Source organism: Camponotus vicinus, unplaced genomic scaffold (genome assembly GCF_025532165.1).
Source record: "Camponotus vicinus isolate PSW18456_S1 unplaced genomic scaffold, iyCamVici1.0 SCAF_2, whole genome shotgun sequence".
Classification (NCBI taxonomy): domain Eukaryota; kingdom Metazoa; phylum Arthropoda; class Insecta; order Hymenoptera; family Formicidae; genus Camponotus; species Camponotus vicinus.
In genome coordinates this window covers 15,475,366-15,493,829 of record NW_028141956.1, presented here as the reverse complement: position 1 = coordinate 15,493,829, position 18,464 = coordinate 15,475,366, and the positions used below count along the sequence as shown (strand labels likewise).

At 29.8% G+C, this 18,464-nt stretch overlaps 1 long non-coding RNA gene across 2 annotated transcripts; it reads left to right on the top strand.

The window, feature by feature from the left end:
- Window positions 1-5,397: 5,397 nt before the first annotated feature.
- Window positions 5,398-7,349, top strand: LOC145967410 (uncharacterized). Of its 2 annotated transcripts, none has more exons than XR_014437407.1 (3): window positions 5,398-5,705; window positions 5,783-6,247; window positions 6,963-7,349. It is a non-coding gene; the product is annotated as an uncharacterized LOC145967410 (long non-coding RNA). The 2 variants fall into 2 exon arrangements; XR_014437408.1 differs by having other exon boundaries at window positions 5,783-5,909; window positions 6,963-7,346.
- Window positions 7,350-18,464: the final 11,115 nt, after the last annotated feature.

The window sequence follows — 18,464 nt, the reverse complement described above, 5'->3', positions numbered from 1 at the left end:
ATATGTATATGCGTATACGTGTAATAAAATTCAATAATTTAATAGTTAATAAAAAGAAATTAAACTAAAGTTCGCTCGAAATGCTACATGATTGGATTTAGAGAACGAATTGGAAAACGATAAATTAATAAATTAACTAATATTTTTATATGTCAAATAGAATAACGCAGTTACCGTATGCACCAAAATCAAGAGAAAAATTCGATATATACTTAAGAAATACGCGATTGTTTGTAAAAATTAATTCCTGCATATATTTTCCGTATAAATGAGAATATCTAACGAAAAAATTCGACTCCTCCATACATCAGATTTCACGAATATTAAAATGTATTTTCCTTTTTCATATTTTCTGTTATGAGATTTTATATATTTTAAAATTTATTACAAACATAATCTTTATCAAATTTTATATTTTTAATTTCTTTTAAAATTTATTATAGTACGCAGAAAAAACATTAGAGAATTGACTTAATAGCTAGCTAAATAATGATTTTGAAATAGCATTCAACAAATAATGATTTCCGTATTTTAGTATTTAATAATATTTTATGTAATTAATGTTTTAATTTAGTTACCAAGGTATAATTATTTTATTCAAGGATTTGCATAACGTTTCCACGAGTTTTCATTTTTCGAACAAATTAATTTGCTCTTTTATATTGCGTAATATATAGTAAAAAAACTCAATTATGTGGTATTATTTCACGAGAATGTTCGATATATTTCCAATGCATCAAAATTTAGTATTATTTCGACATCGATTAACGTATTAAGACATTAGTTTTCTTTATAACTATTTTATTTCGCTGCATTAATGGTTTCGCGAATGCGTAGCACATTGTAGCGAAATAAAATAGAACAATATTCCAATTTTCAAGAAAATTTAGATAAAATAATAGTATTTGTGTATATCGTTAAATAATATAAACACAATTAATGAGAAAAGACGTAAACATCCAATACACACACACACTCAGTACACACACACACACACACACACACACACACACACATTGAAAACTCACGTTAGACATGATACAATACCTATACCAAATAAATATTTGCCACATACATTGATATTCATATTTAAATAAACAAGGTGCAAACATTTAGCATAGCCTATATAGCGATTACAGAATAAAAAAGACATATTTTTTTATACTACTAGATTTATTTAAAAGAAAAGTATATATATATATACAAAGTTGCAAAGATACGAAAAGATATTGAATGAAAACTATTGAAAATTATCCATGTACAAAAAAAAATTTGCAACGTGATATTTAAACAGAAGTTCCGACTTCATATGTATGTACATATATGTATAACTTTTAGAGAAAATAAATTTCGCGATATACATAGACACACACTCTGATAAACTTACGCTGGGGAAAGGTGAGAAGTACAAGGAAAGAAGATTATATAAAGTTTCCACACAAAACTGATCCGCTAAGAATAAGAGTGTGTTTATTTCACACTATATCGCATTTCGCAAAATTTTCGCACACAGCTAAAATGCAGTCTGCAATTTATTCGTCTAAAAAAGTTTAAAAAGTTTTGAAACTATATTCTCAGCCGAACAAATGGTAAAAAAATGGTAAACAACTAACTATTTAGATAAAACACACAATTAATGACAATATCATGATATGAAATTTTTATACAATACTACAATATACTTTATGCATTTGAGTATAATGTTTTATAACAACATTAGATTTAAATTTATAATTCTATAATATGCGAATATATTTCAATAATTCTTTTTTTCGTTAAACACAATTAGTGACAAAATTTAGATGGAAAATGACAAGATGAACATAATATCATATTGGAATATTACAGGGTATATGATCCATAATATATTAAATTACGGATTACATATAAATAATTTTTATACAATACCGGTTAAATATTAATTCATTTAAATTGAATTTATATCATCACGCGGAGATTTACGGGTAATATATGTTTCGATCGATTGATTGCACTGTAGTTTAATACAATGGCATCCCGGCACGATATTACATCGCGGTATGGCTATTTTACGGAGATTATATCATCGATAATAAAAATTATATCTTGTCATCGCGATTTGCAATATTCAGCTTAAAGAACGTCGTAAAATTATGAACCATAATAAGGCAATTTTTTCGCACATAACTTCATCGTAAATTTTTAACACAAATGCCAAAAAAAAATATTTTCTTTTAATAAATCTTACGAGTAAAATGTATATGTGAAGAAAGAATTGCGTTAAATATTATAAAAAACCCTTATCGTACTCTTTTCATATGAGTCTGTATTAGAAATTTTCTATAATTTGCAATAGTTATTTCTATCACAAAAGCAATATATTTGCATTAGAGCTATTAAAAATAAACATTTATATTTTCTATTCAGATTTTTCTTCGAATAGAATTGTTGCAAGACAAAACAAAGATTGAAAAGTATAATAAGTATAATGTAATGTAACATAAATATTAATTTGAAAGTGATTGTTATTATTTTTGTATATAAAAAGAGTTTTATATAACATTTCCACATATTAAGATTTAAAGATAATAATCAATAAATATAATTTATAGAATCTATCCATATCCATATAAAATATATCCATATGTATATATAAAATATGTTAATATATATCAGAAATTTCTTGTAAATTTTAATAAACATTTTCATATATATTCATCATATATATTCATATATATTCATACATATTAAAATATTTAAATATTTTAGTTTGGCTTAGTATGTATAGTTGATTATTCAATGTTATTATTTCACATATTTATTGTAACATTAAATTTTTTACAAAATTATAACATTATACAAATACACAATTTCTATTAAAATTTTACATTAAAAGCAATCTCAAAATGTTTGTATTGAATTGTACAATAGAAAAAGAGAGAGAGAGAGAGAGAGAGAGAGAGAGAGAAAGAGAAAGAGAGAGATTGATTCTAGAAATATTTTCCAAGTATGATGAGAGATTTACGTCAATAACAATCTGTTTTGCAACATATAATATCGCAAATATACGTACACTTAATGTATAAATTGTGGGAAATTTTTTCATTATTTTCTTATTGTGACGCATATTGCGTCTTCAGTAAAGTATCAATTGGCATTGCCTCGGGGTACTTAAACCAATATCGATAAAAATTATTCCGTGAATGGAAGCTATTAAACGTATAACGTACACAATATTGTAAAGTATCCCTAAGCAATACGTTTAGTAAAATCGATGACGACACGCAACGTCGTCATTAAGATAAACTAGCATCGCCCTAAGCAATTAAAACAGTTTGAAACTATTTCTCAACTCGATGTTCTAATGTCCAACTTAAGCAATCTAACGTGGTAAAAATTGTGCAAAATTAAATGTGCATAGAATGATACACGACACATTCTTGATCAATTCTTATGTTATTAAAAACATGCGGATTTAAATATCAAATTTTTCGGAAAAGAGCTCAAGTTTGCAATAAAAGTTATCGAGATAACAACGCGCACCACTCAACATGATTAAAGACGAGTTAAGTTTGGTCCAGAATAATAAATTGCGCTATCTCCATCTGAATGCTTAAATTCCAAGCGTGGAACAGAATACAATGGGTGAGTATATCTGGTTCCTTCAGGTGAAATACTCGCGATAATTCCAGAGGAAAGTTTCAACATTACTCCACGATACAGTGACCGGACCTTTAGACTAAGTTGTTGCTCCGACAGTCTAGTTTAAGTAACCCTTGATTAGCGCTTTGCTGCTCCCTTCTAAATTACAATAATATAGACAGAGAAACGGAGGAATGCGTTATCGACTGTTAAAGAGACGGAGCTAGAAACGGAGAATCTTCTATTATACTCGTTTCTTCATAGATTTGTGATTTATCGTACGTTGATAACGTGATTCCGTTATAAACCTTTCAAAAAATGTGAGCCAGCATTTATTCGCAGATTCTATTTTTTTGTTTCCATTTTTTTTATCATCGTGTCTCTCACAGAGCGGAAGGATTATGGAGCGTTTGCGAGACCATACGCGGGATATCCATTATAAATGCGCAACGGGTTTTAAAACAATTTATCGCCTAGCCTTGCCAGGTTGTCACGCGGCAGCCGATATATGGTGCATCGTAATTTTAAAAAATAGGTCCATCGCACCGTAATCTGCAATCGTAGGAATGAAATACACGGATCCGAGTACATTCGTGCACTCCCTCGCCGCGCTACCTCTGTCTCTTCTCCGATTTTTTCTTTTCTTCTTTTCTTCTTTTTTTTTTTCGTTATTTTCGCCAACGCATTACCGCGAGGAAATACAAATCACAAGGATTACCCGTACACCGGCTGACTCTCAAGCGGTTGACGAGAACGATTAATTTTTACCTGTCTTTCCTGTCAACGTGAATGCTCCGGTAACCGAAGCTGGCTAATTTCATTTCTCGTGCACGAAAAATTTGGAGATTAATTCTTGTTCGCAAACAAAGAATGCTTCGGTATCATTAGTAATTATCAAGTGTCATTTACACATCTATGTTTGTATGAATGCAATGCGGATCTTTCAATATGAATAATTTCGTTATTTTAAATAAAATGTATATCAAATTTTTATTATTTTTATTCTTTTGATTTTGATTTTTTATATTGTACACTCCCTACTAATATATTACATACTTATTAATAGTAAGATTAATTCAATTTTATATAATATTTCTTTGTTTTTTTTTTTTTTTACAAATTAAATTAAATTTCAATAATTTTAAATGTGTTACACGAAATATATTTTTAGCATGATATAGCCATTATAACGTAATTAGCAGGAATAATAGATTTTTAAATAATATTTGAAAACGTCAAATCCTTACTGTTCAAACAAAAATATTTTTTCAATGGAAAAATCTCAAATTTGTTATTATTTTTATTTACTTGCGATTTATTTTTTGCGATAAATTTAAATAAATAATCTCATTCTTTGTCTATTTACGCGATTAATATAGAAGAAACATTGAAACAAGATTTCAATTGCGAAAGACAATAAACAAGATAGAGAAAATAGTTGGTTTTTTAACAGATACGTAGCGGCGGCAGTATCAAATTGCCTTCAAAATTTTTGATGGAACACTTTCATACAGTATATAAACTTTTCTCGGAGACAAATGCGATCCTGGGCTATAAACGGTTTCCCGAGTTGCCGTGGAATCACGGCCGTCACGAGATCGAGCATAAAACCGCGCTCGGTTTGCTTCGCGAATATAAAGGGAGGCCCTAAAGCGCCTGTCGGCGCGTGCGCGTGATGCAAATCACTTTGCATAATTTACATTAAACTTACACGGTAGATATTCTCCATGCTTTCGCGGCCAACAAGATTAACGATTACTTTACACTCACGTTGATTCGTTCTTCCTCTCGATGCTGCTCACTTCGTTCCTCTCTTCTCTCTCTTTCTCTCTTCTTCACAGTGCTTCAGAGTTCCTCTTTGTTCCACGTACGTATATACATATACCGTGATTCTCTTCCCGTAATGCCTTCACACCTCTCGAGTTACCAGTCAAATTACGCTTTACGGGCAATTCGCCGGCGCTAATACAAATTTAATAATCGGCAACGAAACGTGTTACGTCGCACATGTATGAATCGGCGCTAGCACGGAGACTGAGGACGCGTATCAAAAGTTAATCTGCGAGAGACTCCATAAGTACTCGGTAGGTTGGTGGTGGAAGGAAAATGGGTAGGGAAAGAGATATATCCTCGTTGCCTCAAGACGTGTCATCGTTTTTAGTCTTTCCGAGAAAAGGAGAGAGAGAGAAAGGAGGAAAAGGTAGGATAAGAGATAGATTAATCCGAGGCAAGAGGTGATCGTCTACCAGAATGGGTCCGATCGTGAGAGGACTACCTTTGCGTTAGCGGTATCTTTTCCGTTAAACTCTTAGAAGAGTCCCCTGGGAAATGAAAGAATATATATTATATTTCCAATATAGCATTCGCCGAGACGGTTGGTTATTCAATGAATTATATGTCCCACCGCGCGAATAAATAAAGAACTATCAGGTATATCGGAATACATCGGTTACTAGATGATCCGATTTGTTTTACATCGATTTACGTATTTATTAAATGACATGAATAATTTAGGAAGATCCTTCTACTCGATGCAGTATATAACCTGATTATGACATATAATTCTTCTCAACTGACCAGTCAGATATCTAATACGTGCAAAACTTTTTAGCATTTTATACATTTTGTAAGAATTCACAAATATAGTATATAATTTTTACTAAAAATATATTAAAAAGTTATGTAAAATTTATTTTTAATAATATTAATATTAAATTTGCATATAAAATATATATATCAGAAATAAAACGAGGAAAAGTAAGAGCAAAATAATAAGATAAAATATATATTTTATTATTTTAGAAAATACTCTCTAAAATTTAGTCTATTTCTCTCTCCTCTTGCATCTCTCTTGTTTCTATAAATATACTTATTAAGTTTTATATATGCTATATAAAGATACATGTGCTAGAAAACACAGTAATCCTTATTATATTTTAGCTATTTAAAGCTGTAACGTAATTAAGAACAAAATGAATTAAACAAATTATTTAAAAAATTACGCAATTAAAAATATTATTAATTTATAGATTATAAATAAGTTTATTGTATTAACGCAGCAAATTTTTTACTATTTTCTGTTTAACAATTAACCATATTTTTATTATCAATTAACTTTTTTTTGATAACAATATTTTTTATTATTAATTAATTAATTAATTTTGATAACAATATTTTTTATTACTAATTAATATACTCATTTTAAGCATCAGTTGACATAAAGAAATTAAATTTCCAAGAAATATAATAACGTATTGTATTGCATATATAAGACAAAAATATTAATATTAATTGATACTAAGAAATATGTTGATCGAAAAATTACACATATATTTTCTTAGAAAATTTCTCTCTCAACGCCATTTCATCTCATGCGATATACATGCATTAAGAATTAGTCATCGCACATATGTGGTTTCGCACGTTTGCGCTGCTCTTGGCCGTAACCTTCACACATGGAAAACAACTTTCATAAATACTACGGAACTGGTTGAAACGTCATGAGTACGTCATAAATGGCGAAGTAGGAATTTCCAAGGACGATTTAACACGTTTCAGGAAATGCTCCTTTACATCGCAAAATAATCGCTAAATAATTGCTACATACTGCGTGACGTCGATCGATATCTAAAAATGTACTATATAATGTGAAACTTAATTTAGCATTCTTCAATGATTAAGCAAAATAACTTTTTTTTAAAACATTCATTTCATCGGTTGGAAATGAGCATTTCTGATTAAAATTACATATATATGTATAATATATATGTAATATTATAATAATAAAATAAAGAATTTTAGTAATTATTGAGATAAAAATTTCAATTTCATTTGCATAAAAGTTACCACTTCTGCTCCATTTATGACTAATATAATATCTCCTTTAATTATGACATCGTTCTAGTATTATAAATAGCTTCTTTATCTTATTTCTGATTTACATTCTTTAGAAATCAGTGTTGCATAGTCAAACAAATATTTTTATTCCTAACTATGAGTCATTGCCGGTGAATTCTTGATGCAATCGCAAAAGGGAAATCCATTGCTTGTTAATAGGTCATTTGGTACAAAAAATTAATAATAAGAGGAAAATTATTTTTCCTCTTATCTGAGTCAATGATTAGATCAAATTACATATATTAAATGTAAAATCTGAAATGTCCGCGGCTAATAGCACAAGTATTTAAAGAAAGAAATTTTTCTTCGGTTATTACACATTTTAGTCGAGCTCGCACATTTAATTTCTTCATATTGATATCGTACGTGATATCGTATTGTACGTGACAGAAAAGAAGATCAAGAATTTCTCAATTCGATAAAAATAGTTGCATTAAACGAATGGGTTTCCTTCAGAAATAATTTCTCCATTTAATCATGATAGATAAAGCGCGCAAACGTAATAATTTAAAGATAGAACAAGTTTTTCAATTATTACTAATTGTTTAAATTGATGAATATTGTATAATTTTAATTAAATTCTTTATGGAAAAATATATATTTCCTGTTAATGGAATACTTAACTTTATAAGTACATTATGTATAGTGTAATTTTGCTGCTGTTTTAAAATTTAACATCGATCGTATTTAATTATCATGCGTTATATAATTCTATCGATATTTCTTAATATAACAATATTTCCCCACGTCGAATATAGTATCCAAATAATTCGTCAAAATATATATAATGTATGTAATATCAATAAAGTCTATGTATATTTAAAGAAGGAATTTCAGCTGATATGAGATAATTTTTTTCTATATAAAAACAAGAGATAACAAGCACAAAATTATATCAAAGCTTGTTGCAAGTATCATAAATAATAGACTAAGTTAATAGAATAATAGAATAAGTTTACTCAGACATAAAGATTTTATCGACATCTTGTACGATCATGTGTTACTTATATTGCAAAGTATCGAGTTATAGAAAACTATTTCCGAGATATTGAAACTCAATGAATGTCTTCGTGAATTCTATTTCATTTTCCATCTTCTGAGATACATTTGTTTCCAAATGTTTCTTTAATTACTATAGCATTATTTATACAGATACATTTGTTTCTAAATGTATGTTTAATTACTAGTTTCTTGTAATTTTTTATAAAATCTCTTAAAATAAAAACTTAAATTTTTTATAAAAGGAAGATATAAATACGTGTATGAAATTACAAATGTGAAAAATGTGAAAAATAAAATAAAATAAATCCTTATAAGATAAATTCTTCGTATTCTTACATAAATATAATATAATCAGTGATTGATATGAGCAAAATTATTGATTTCAATAACATCTTGATTTTAAAAGCAAATATATCTGCAAAAATATTTTGCGTTATACGATGTGTGTGTGTGTGTATATGTATGTGTAATAAGAAAGGAATAAATTTCCTATTAAGTGATTCATATTCATATTATTTAATATATTACATTGTATTACAATTCAAAATATTACGTATAGATTTTCCATTTTCTGTTGTTAAAAAATTTTAAAAAATGGGATTACTAAACTAAGCCATCTGTATTACTACCATACACACGTAAAAAGATGATGTAGTTATAAAATGTTACAGCGTCTGTACAGTAACGAATAATAAAAATATGATGCATTTATGTATTAGTTACTAGCAACACATAAATTCTATGTATCGAAATAATATTTGCAAATGAAATTTATGTAAAATATGTTATATCAATGATTAAATCTCTGCAGATTTTTATATGTAAGCGTTGTTTTCTATGGATATTAAATTTTCCATTTACGTTCATGGAATTCGCATTCTATAATTAACAATTAATTAAACAAAACTAAAGAATGTAATCAGTATACACTAACACACTTCTATGAATTAAAACATTTTCTCTCTCTTCTTTAAAATGATTATAAAATATAAACTTAAATTTAAACAGGCAATAAGAGCTAAACGCGGATGGTAGTGCGTAAGTTCAACGAGAAATAAGTTTTCGTTGAAACTTATTTGTGTGCACAGGGCACAAATTTTCTTGGTACGATACCAAGCAAATTTAAATAATTCTCAATTCGAGAATTTATTTAATTATTATCCCTCTTTCCCCCCTGTAATGTTGTAGGCGAGAAAAATATCGGGCCGAAAGTCGCGATATTTTTCTCGCCTACAACATTACAGGGGGGAAAGAGGGATAATAATTAAATAAATTCTCGAATTGAGAATTATTTAAATTTGCTTGGTATCGTACCAAGAAAATTTGTGCCCTGTGCACACAAATAAGTTTCAACGAAAACTTATTTCTCGTTGAACTTACGCACTACCATCCGCGTTTAGCTCTTATTGCCTGTTTAAATTTAAGTTTATGTTTTAATACACAGAGCCTAATTTCTTATAGTTATTATAAAATATATTTCAAAAATTATTTGTATAAAAATACAAGCTTTTTTCTATTGATACCATTTGTCTTAATAATCTCTTGACTTAACATACCAATTAATCACTCATTGAAATCATGAATAATTTATTTGGAAAGAAAGAGATCAAACTACCGAAAATGTCTTACTTCAGTCAATCTTAATTCGTGCCGTCGAGACGAGTCATTTTCTTCAGCCACTTTCATCGCCAAGCGACCTTTTTTTTCTTTTTAATTACGTTTCAGACCATTTCATTTAAAATTAATAACGGATCAGCTTATCGCGTTTCGCGCTCCGTACTACGAATATTAAATATTATCGTCATTGAAATGAATATATACTATATTGTAACAATAATAAATTTTAAAATATATTATAGTTATATAAAAAATTAAATCTCAGAAGCTTATTCTCAAAAGTATATTTTTTTATTTTTTTCCCTCTATAATATGCTGTGCTTTTAAATATGTAAATTTTTTATTATAATCAATTTTACATTTATTTTACATTAATTAGTAAAATTTTTAAAATGTAAAATTTTTAAATGCAAAGTTACAAAAAATTTTATTTTACTAATATTTTATATATTTTAATAAAAATTAAAATTGCTTGAGATCCTATTTTTATTTAATCATTGTATTGATTAAAAAATTATGATAAAATATAAAATTTTTATTAAAAACTTATATTATACCTTTGTAAGATTAATATTTTACTTCAACAAAGTAAATGTCTTTATAGTTAGATAAGTGCTTCATTAAATTCTCTATTAATATTTTTTATTAATGTAAATATTTCGTAGCATTCAATTAAATTATAAAAAATGTTATTAATGTGTAACAAATAAACTACATCATAAAGTAAAAAATAGAGTGTAACACAACAATGAACATCATGCAAAAATTTTATTTACATATAAAGGCATATATTATAAAAATATTTAAAAATGCCAAAACAAGCTCATTGAAAGAGAAACAGTTTTCGATGTATGATACAATCGAACAAAATTAAATTATTACTATGAGCAAAAACCTGGCGACATCAAAGATATTTCATTGTGCGTGCTCGTCGCATAAAAGCTTTATATAAAATATCTACGATATTGTAAATTTTTTTTTTAATTTTAAATTCTTTGTTCAGTTTAATTCAATTTATTCTTACAAAAATATATTTAGTAAAATATTTTTTTTCCATAATTTTCTTCCTATATAAAATATTTAATATTAAATCTCTTCTCTTTTTCCATTTATATTAAAGTTCCGCTAAATATATAAAAAATTTATAATCAATAATGCTAAAAATTTATAATCAATAATGCTAATTTATAATCAATAATGCTAATTTCATACATTTTATTGTTTACATAAACAAACATCTATGTTTTATGTATATAATCTACACGTATAGAACAAAATTGTGAGATGCGCAATGCACGCTATATTCATCGGAGATTCCGACAGAATATCCATTAGTATAATTAAAATAGTAACGTGCGAAATGGAATGAAAGGAAGTTGTGCGTTTGGATAGTTTATGACACTATTACTAATGTTAATATCATTAATCTATTTGTCACATGAGTCGTCGAGCGGCGCGTGTTTTACTCAAAGTCAAGCAAAGTTTGTGCAGCATGTTTCCTCTACCCACACTAGAAATTAATCTCTAGATATTTTCAACGTGCAATCGGCCGACCAAGAAATTATTAATTGCAAGATACAAATTTAATAACATGGCCAATATATTATTGAAACTAAATTATTTAAATTATTATATTTATTAATATATTTGGATTGTTGTCGAATTTCTTGAAATTTTTTGATACAATAAGTTATGAAATAAAAATGCTACAAAACCGACTAAGTTACAATTAATAATAAATATACGTCACATGTACATAATATATGCATGCACACATTCATACATACATACACCTCTAATTGAAGATTCTGATGATTAAATATTCTGATGATGATTAAATAACTTTTCTAATATATAGAATCAATCTTTGTTCTTTAAGTTTAACTTGTACTAGCCCCTCTTACCATTTTAATTATGTTTAAAAAGTTATTAAAGGATATAACATATATTATAGAAACTACATAACATACACATACACACACACACACACACACACACACACACACACACACACACACACACACACACACACACGCACGCACGCACGCACGCACACATATAATATAAAATTGTACATCTCTTCGTAATAAAAAATTCTTGTTATTAAACTATAAATTTTATGTGATAACTTTTATACGATAAATGAGCATGACAGAAAAATATGGAAAATTTTTGCTTGATAATTAAATCCTTTAAAATTATTCCAATCACATATTTTCCGACATTAATTCTTTCATGCAAATATGATGGAATAATAGCAATATTTCTTTTTTTTTTACTGACAAGATTGATTACATATTACATCGACATTAATATAAGTTGCAATAAAAAAAGAAATAAGTGAATGTTTAAAAACAATTTTAAGGATGCTTTGTATGTACAATCCCAGCAAAAAGTAGCTAAAAATCAATATTGACGAATATATCCACTTTTGGTGTATTTTGAATATGAGAAATTGCGTCGAATATTACAATTTGATCTTAGCTACAGTACAGAGATGTATTTTTTAATATTGCGTTTTTACTGAAATATTCCGAATTTTGTTAATCGAAATGATTAACTTTTGGCAGAGAATTTCGCCTTGTGTCAGATACATGGCTAATTTCATTGAATTATATTTAATATCTTTTTAACCAGTTAGTACTTGTATAATATTATTTGACCAAATATTTCCTCTGTATCTAAACTATACTTTTGCAAATTTTAAACAAATTCTGAATATTATTTCCATGTGTTTTTGTCATTTGAATCGACGTGGTTATACGTTTCCCATAAGAACACATGTTAATTCGGTGCAAATTAAAATCCTTACAACTTGTGAACGCTTTAGTGAATCGATTTAAAAATTGTATTGAAGATTCTAAACATATGTAAGGACATTCTGTACAATTTTCATTAAATTCTCAATATTTTGAAAATAGATACGAGACATCCTTAAGATAGATTTCTGTGATGTTCTCATATAGTTATTACATTTTACAATTCAAACAAATTCAAACAATTCAAATAATATACATATATCTATGTATATTAATAATATACATATATTTATTCCCGTACTATTTTATTAGAAGTCAGTAAGACAATCCTTGCCGACGTAATGGCACAATTATATAAAAGTAATGTACGAAAATTGAAGTGTTATTTGAATTTTTTGCTTTTCTGAGTAAATCTTATCGTTAGTCAACGAGGACGTTTATGCATTCGGTCATGAATTACAACTGACGTCCATTATGAAATGTCGGTATGGTATTAGTGTTTGTATTATACGTTAGGGCATGTATGTACACTCACATTACATATATGCGAATCCTTATTAGCGCCTACCGCATATAGCGCGTTACTCTCGCGGCATCGATTATTACTTATGGGCTTGCACTAAATTACCCATAAAGCACCGCCACCGCCGCCGCCACGGCAACTTCGAAAGACAATCTCGATAATTTCGCTGACTTATCGTTGGCCTCCCGCAGCCACGGCGTATATAAACGGCTCTTGCACGGTATATCTCCACGTTTCTCGATTAACTACAAGTTACGGGACACGCTGACTTACAGTACTACTGATGCGAACTTCCTTCCGTTTCGAAACGCGATCCACGCGAATCGCGATCAGCGAGAAAATTGTCATTTGATTAATATGTATAGGCAAATTACTTTAAATGATGAAAATGATATAAGTTTAAATTATAAAAAACAAAAAAAATTTTACAGAGAAGCAAATGGAAAATTTGAAAAAATATATCGATTAAAATTGTATATTGTGGCTATATGTGTGTAAATCTAACATAAAAATCACGGTGAAAATACCATACATTTATGTCATCGTACAATGTTAAAAAATTTATAACTCTCAAATGTAGACATATTTTATTTTATTTTATGATCATATATAATGTGACTTATATAGGAAATCTGAAAATTAATTATATACGAGATTTTAAAAAGATGAATATAATTGTTTCAAGTAAATGAGTAAATCACCGCTTTTAGATATTTTGTTCGTTATTAATTAATAGATGTTTATTAATTAAAACATTCTATTAATTGATAAATATTCGATATATATATTTCCCCACTGCAAGTGATAAATTTCTTTTTAAAAGCTTCTGATTGTTAGGGGATAAAATATCTCACATTTAATACCAGATTTAACAAAGAGCTCATTATGACATGCGGGATCAACAAAATAACGACACGTATCATTTTCATGTTATGCATTATGCAAAATTTTCAATGTATTATATTGTCCGCGATTACATCAGCCGCAACGGTCACTGTTGCTCGTCAATGCACCTCGCCCAACAATTACGACTCGTTCATTAAATTCATTAACGAATCGTATACTCTGATTATCAGAAAAAATTACAATATGTATGTGACTATCCGATTTCACAATTCCCGCATTATCCGTGATCAATGAAACATTTATATCATCAAATCCATCGAATCCCAAATTAATGGCCATCGTGTGAATGCTTTTTCCGTTCGGCTTTGTACGTTTCATCAAATCCTCTCGTCTTAAATATGCATTACTCGCTACAAGATCCGATAATATTAAAAACGAGTGTTTATTGTGTTTATCACTGGTAAATCATTTGTTTACAACAATTCCTCAAGGAAGGAGTCTATTATACTTGTCTACTATTACTATTAAATTATTAAATTTAAATATATCAATCATCGGTGGTCGCTTGATCTGAAATAAAGTTCGCGCTTTTAACGACGTATTTTATTCGGTCTTCATCTGGTTAAGCGGAAACTCTCGCAAGGATAAAACGATGGGCGCGCGTCGGCACGAAAATTAGGATACCCAATATAGGGTAGATAGCAAAGCAAGAGTTGTGGCGACGAAGAGAGCTGGTGAGGGGGAGGGGAAAATAGGAAAAGGAGGGAGAAAGGGGTGATGATACACGCTTGGGAAAAGCGGGAGCGTTTAGACGAGCGAGAATACGGGAAGGAAAAGGGGTGGTTGGTCGGTCGGTAGAGGGTTGGAGAGGGTGTCGAGAGAAGCTGTCCTGGGAACGTGAATGGGAGCGGGGAGTCCCGAGCGAGCTGTTTGCAGTTCCTTCCACAAGCCTCCAGTTTGCATTAGTTTGCATACGTGAGTGAAAGTTTAAAGTTTAGTAATTTAAACAGCCGCGCGTGTTGTCCCTTTTCCGAAAACGTCGGTAGCTGTAGGTGCGTTTTTATGTATGTATACGCATGCATATACGCATTCATTACATATGGATATGTTTGTACGTGCGTATAAACTTGCACGAAATGCATTTTCCGTCTACAATATTTAAAAATATCCGTCCTTTGTTGGAATTCATTGGAAGTTACGTTACTCTTATTTATTCTCTTTAAACCTTCTTCTTGCTCTCTCGCATCTTTATATTTTTCTCTCTTTATACCTTATCTTATATCCTTATTAAATGTAAATTTTGTACACTAATCTTTACGCTAGAATTGAGATAATAACATGCCAAGCTACTATATATAGCTATCTTATAGAGAAAACTTTATGGCATTTTGATTATAAGTCATTAATGAGATGACTAATCTCTGTTGAGTAGATCTAATTTCTATTCTGTACGCAACTTGTATTATATTTATTTATGTATGTAAATCTATGTACGCAAGGAACTTTCTTCCATGCTGTGTCTGACAATATCGCGCGATAAGAAAGAGACAATAACAATTGTGTATATAAGAATTTAATAACACTCGCGTTTGTCTCTTCGTGCTTCACGAGCTCCGTCTCTGCGAAAAATAGAAAACTTACTCGCTTTCTGCATGGCTCGAATTTTTCCCAATCGTCCTTTCCCTCGTATATACGTACACATACACGATAATACAGCTTACAGAAACCCACAAATATCGTCTCTTTTTGTGACTTCACCGTACTACTTTTAAGTCCCGTATTCGCTTCGTTCCCCGCTCGTTCGATCTTCATCGCGCGCATCATCCACTCCTCTCGTTTCCCTCCTCGACGCAAAACGGCGACGGTGGTTATTTTTCGATGGAGGATTCGACATCGATATGTTATATCCCCGCGAATACATTACCGGGTTGCCGAGCAATACACACACACACACACACGAATGCATTACTTCCACCCACGATACACTGGCCGCCTCGCTCTCGACGGATATATACGCGATTGTGATTTACGATATCGCAAACTACTTTCGAAAACGCGTCCAAAAACACGCGGCGGTTGCATTAAATTTCTAACCAGCGGTATGACCGCGACTCGTCGACGCTGTCTGCCGTCGTTGCTGCACGAAGAAAAGATCCCTTCCAACTACTTATTAAATAAACAAATTCTTTCTGTAAAATTCATAAAGTGGATGTTATATCAGGATCAAGCGAGGAAAGAAACGATCGCGTTCCACATGAATAAATCGTGATTCTTAAGCATGCGTGTGATGTTTTTATCATAAAAAAGAATAACAAACATGCTATTGTTATATCACACATACATAAGCTTTTATATCCAAATTTAATTTTTTTTATAGGACAGAAAATTTTAAAACTTATATCAAAAATTTGTATTAAACTTGAGAAATATTTTCTCGTTTATCTGACGATAAACAGCCTCGTTTATCTCTGCCATCTCTTTAAATCGATATGACATATAAAGTACTATGTAAAAAAATAAAATTGAAAACACAATTTTGCATAAATACAATCTCGTAAAATGCAATGCGAATAAAAATAATCTAATTTTGTTTTATTTTGAAAAAATCGCATTTATTACAATAGTTGTAACGCGACATTACATAATCGAGAAATAGCTTGCTCAGCGCACAGGTGATAGGGTGAAAATAGGGATGAGGTGCCAGTTGAAAATTATTTATGTGAAGAAAATCTTGAGAGCCGGCGAAGTGCATTCCTCGGGGGAGGTATTTCACGAACACCGGGACCTTAAGTGCAAATTGAAGGAGGGGAAAGCACGCCTTGGCATGCTCGCTATTCGGAAGAAGTCTCGTTGCGATTAGATTTTTATCGCATCTTTCTTTCGCTATAAAACGGCTGAACACATGCACATGTATCATCTTTAGCACACATTAAATTTATGTAAACGATCAGATTATATTCTCTATCTATAAACAAATCAATTGGCAAGAAAAGTATAATATTTGAAGAAAAAGAATACATTTCTTTAAATTATAACTATTACATTACATTTTACGTGACTAATTTTATGAGAAAGATATTTTATACAAATAAATACTTATAAATTCCTCCCATACAAGGGATCTTTTCGAAAAACATTAATTAAATATTTTCATAAAGATAAGATATAATTATTTTGTACAAATTATTAAAGCTAGGTAAAAACGAGATTTTAGAAATATTATATTAAAGACTAAGGTTTTTTTTCTACAAAACATTATATTATATCTTTATTTAACTCTCTCTTTTCCTTTTTCTTTTTTAATATTTATAATAATCCTCCTACTTTCTAAAATATTACATATTATAAATACTATTCTCTTAAAAACCACTTACATAATAAAAACATATTACTTTATGTAAAGTATGATGTAAGAAATTCATTCCGTATGTGTAAATCATTTTGCAGTAACATGTATAAAAGTTTTTCATAATCGCGAATATGCATAGAAGCAAAATAACAGCGCCAATTATCCTTTATTGTACCACAAAAAATGCAATATTATTAGGCAATATAAGTCTAGTTATTAAAAATATTGGAAAAGTAAGTTTTGTATAATTGAACAATATAAATAATTTTCAACAATATTTTTCAATTTAATATTACCAGCTTTAATCGCGTATAATCTGCTTTAAGAGATTGATTTTATTCTAAAGACAGATAATGAATAGATCGTCTCATTTATCTCAAAGTAATCCGCGAATTGATAAACTGCTCGGCGAAACGTTTTTATCGCAACCGGTCCTATTTGCATTTAATTTTACGATTTTCTCGCAGAATACGTCGTTCACTCCGATTTCCAGCGCTGGTGGAAAAGCGCCGAATGCACGGGCTGTTACGGGTACGTGCGCATCAGCCGGTTCCATGCCGTCCATTTCCGGTGTCTGGATAGCTTTGCGTTTGTAGCTTAGCTAGAGCCCGCCCTACTAACGACGTCGTCTCGTTGTCGTCCTTTCGCCACTTCGAGGACTTCGACCCTGCATCTCGTTGCATTCGCCGCTGATCCTGGGATAGTTCCAGATTCCAAGGGACTCCTCGTCTCCACCGGCAGACAACTCCACTTTAACCAGAATTGCACTCAGCCTCCCACCCACCCGCTAATTTCATAGAAACGCGCATCAAAGTCTAGCAAATTAACGACCGAAGCTTATTACCTGTCA